Source organism: Crocodylus siamensis, chromosome 2 (genome assembly GCF_052110815.1).
Source record: "Crocodylus siamensis isolate JL-2025a chromosome 2, ASM5211081v1, whole genome shotgun sequence".
Lineage (NCBI taxonomy): Eukaryota > Metazoa > Chordata > Crocodylia > Crocodylidae > Crocodylus > Crocodylus siamensis.
Window position 1 is genome coordinate 160987752 of NC_143396.1, and position 3809 is coordinate 160991560.

Genomic DNA, 3809 nt, shown 5'->3' on the forward strand with positions numbered 1-3809 from the left:
CAATGAGGCCCTTGCCCACTGCTAATGCACTGTCGAGCAGGCATTTGGCCATCTGAAAAGACGCTGGCAGAGCCTCACCATCCGCCTGGAGGCAGTGGCACAGCACATACCCAGTATTATCACCACAGCATGTGTCCTGCACAATGTGTGCGAGTCCCAAGGAGAGGTGTTTGAGCCCCAATGGATGGAGGAGACCTGCTGGGTATCACAGCACACTTGGCAGCAGCTGCAGCAGTCGGCCAGCCAGGCACAGTGTTGCACGTGAGGAGCACCCCTCCAGCAGAGACAATTAGGAGCCAGAGTGTGGGATGCCATCACCTCCCACCTGCTGGCCCACCCGTCTGGGTCAGGGAGGACCCAGCTAGCTCTTGCCAGGGTGGGCAGGTGGCATTGGGCCAGATCAGCACCTCCAGCCACATGAAGCAGGGATAGAAGCAGTGGCAGGTGCCACCGCCGACACTGCCAGACCCACCGTGTACCCCAACACCCACCCAGAAGCCCCCCACTCTCACGCCTTCCACCCCTACCTAGGCCACACAAGCCATGGGCTGGGTGTTTGCAAGTGGCTCTTGCAGGCTGCACTGGCTGCCTGCAAAGAGCCCTTTGCAAACGGGGAAACATGGGTTTCCCTTTTAGAAAGAAAATTCCCATTCCCATTCCCACCCTCTCCTTCTTACCTTGATCTTCCATGGCTTCAGCATCCTCTCTAGAAGTTCTCTGCAGTTTTTACTCCAACCCAACCCTCAAACAGGCTCTCAGTCTTGCCCCACTTTTATTCTGGGCACGCTCAGTGGGCATGCTCCAGTGCGGAGCAAGCGGGAACCATAGAGACCTCTGGCCCAATTCCAGAGTGTCTCTCTGGAGGACCTCTTCTCGGGTTGCCTCCGGGTATGGTCTCAAGACTGTGCCTTGCCCTGCTGTTTGCCAGCACAGTTTTTTTAGACACCTGGATATCCAGGGGTCTAATTTTATCCCCGTGCTGCAAACTTGCAGTGCGGGGAACACATTTTCATTCCTGCATGTGCCTCTTGCCCCGCCTCAAAGGCACATGCACGCTTGTGTGGACACGCCCTGAGAGATCACTTCTAAAACACCTGACTTATGGGTATACAGTTCAGAGTCCATTGAACTCAGTATTGGTGTTTCCATTGACTTCCTTGAGCATTGCATTAGGCTTTTAAAAAGCACAGGTACTGCAGTTGTGCATTGTACCCTAGAATGGGCCTTCTGCCTGTGTCTGTGTTAGGAGGGGAAAAAAGAACAGAACTCCCTTTCCACATTTGCTTCCTTCTGCTTTGGCAGCTGCTCTGTCTCTTGCAATACAAGAACACTGGATATAATGTATATGCATAACTGAAGTACATTTACTGGTATGTGCTATTTTTGAAAAGGAGTATATTGTTTAAACATTAGGGAAATCTCATCTAAAGATCTTCTCTTTATTATGAAATATCCTGTGGAGATCCCCACTGGGGAATTCTTTGGTTCTAGAAGAACGTAGTCTACACTTTTATGTCCCTTCAGTATAGTGGAATACAATAATATATATACAATATGTTTAATATCCCTTACTTTGACTCAAACTAAACTTTTGATTTAAAAGGGAATGAGAAGGGAACCTTTTTCGGCAGCAGTCAAATAACAGAAGAACAACAACAAAGATGTACACACATTCCATCAAGGAAAAGAGAGATCAGCAAAGAATTGGCTTTTAGATCCAAGTCTTCAAAAGGAAACAGCCTGTATTAGGGAGAGGAGTTTGGGAATTATGACAGATACCTTAACACTGTCAACGCTTTAAGGTTTGTAAGTAAAGTAGAACGGCCAAATAAGCAGCCAACAATAGAGATAGAGGTGCTATTGGAAATGAATTATGTCCTCCCTAGAGTAATGGACCATATTATGCATATTTTTAAGAAGATACACAGGGAAAGTTTAACTCTAAGAAGTTTTTGTTTTAAAGCGTCTATGAAATTTAGGACCATGAAGTCCGTGAAATAAAGTAATGTACTGAGAAAACAGAATGTATAGTCATAATGCATTCCATATGGCAAATGGGGGATGTTTTTGCAAATTCTCCTTGCTTCTAAGTAGACACCACTGCCACCACAAAAATGTGAAAATATTCACAATTCTGCTCTCTCCAAAGTTAGTGGGAAAGCTTGTCTGAGACACTTTTAGGTTAAATGGATTCATGTCAGACCCATCTGATTATTCTCTTCTTCCCTGGCTTTCTTTAAAACTTGAGGGTCTTTAAAACAGTGGTTCCCAAACTGTGGGTTGTGATACGAAATGGGGTCACAGCATCAGTGGATAGGGTTGCAGGGGTAGGGGACTGTAAATTGGGATTGAGGGGCCATTCTGAGGAAACAAGGTCATGCTGAAGAAATGGGGCCATAAATGGGGTCATGCTGAGGAAAAGTCTGGGAAGCACTGTTTTAGAGGGAAAATGTCAGTAGGTTTCACAGGTTTATTTTCATGCATGTACTGATTTCTGTTATACCAAATCAATGTACTACAATTCAAATATGTATTATGGATTAGATCTTCTCAGGAGTTCTGAACTGTATTTTCAAAGGTGTTCTCATTCAGTTGGATGGAATCTAGGCACTTACGTATGTTTGCAACCCTGGCCTATATCTTCTCTTTAAGCATCCATACAAATAGCTACTTTTTTCAGAAGTGCTCAGCAGCTTGCAGATTATATTGTTCCATATAGTAGTTGCTGGGTGCAGCCACTTCTGAAAATCTGAGTATAAAGAAAGAGAAATTAGAATACAAAAGATTAGATGTGGGGAAAGGGGGTGGGGGGGGGAAGGAGAGGGGGGCAGAGACCAGCCAACAGACAGTAAACTAATATGAACAAAGGAGTCACAAAAGCCAATCCAGGTTTGTGGACTGGAAATGTGGTAAGAACCCACAGTCCTTGTTTAAACTGTGCTTTACATAATGTAGTCAGTGTATGATTTCTTGTTTTGCAGTTTCCTGTTCAAATAAGTTTTTAAAAGTTTGCTGTTTGAGAACAGCCGCCCCTAGGTCAGCAATGGAGTGTCCAGGGAGAGAGAAGTTTTCTGCCATGACTAGCATGTCTTTAACAACTATTTCAGAGTGGTGCTCGTTCATTCTGTTATTTAGGGATCACCCTGTCTGCCCAATGTAGATAACAAAAGGTCACTGTAGGCAGGTGATGGTGTACATGACATGGGTGGAGTTGCAAGTGAATGAACCTTGGATGTTATAGTCTGCATTATTCAGTCTAGTGATGATGTTGTCTATATTGCTGTTGGGACACAGAAGACATTTGGATTTGTTTCAAGGCCAAGTGCCTTAGTGAGACTGGAAGTTAGGTAGCATGTCGCTTGATTGAGAGATACCATTTGAGGTTGGGGGCCTACCTATATGCCAGGACTGGTTTGTTTACTTTGAGATGGTCACCCTTTTTCAAGAGGGGTTGGAGGTGACTAATGATGTCTTTAAAGTGTTCAAGCCAGGTGCTGTAGGTGACAACCAGAGGGACATTTCTGTCCTTGTTCCGGGGTTGGTATTGTAGCAGGTCAGAGCAGTGTCTATATCTGGCTTTGTTGATTTGAGTGGGTTGAGTTTTGGGGTTTTATTTTAATTGTAGGAATCCCTGCTCCAGATCCTTGAGGTGAGCATTTTGGTGAGCTCATGAAAACTTATGCTATGTTACCTTGATTAGCTCTGGTGACTCCTTTTGTCTTAATGGGTTTACTGATTTTTTGGCTCCCTGCCCTAGAACTAACCCCTCCCCCCTTTCTCCTCTGCCATTTATTTCTCTCTGTTTCTCT

The 3809-nt window shown here is 44.9% G+C and overlaps 1 protein-coding gene across 3 annotated transcripts in view; it reads left to right on the forward strand.

The window, feature by feature from the left end:
• Positions 1–3809, forward strand: part of ADAMTS3 (ADAM metallopeptidase with thrombospondin type 1 motif 3) — a 275381-nt gene that overhangs the window by 180767 nt on the left and 90805 nt on the right. The window lies entirely within an intron of this gene.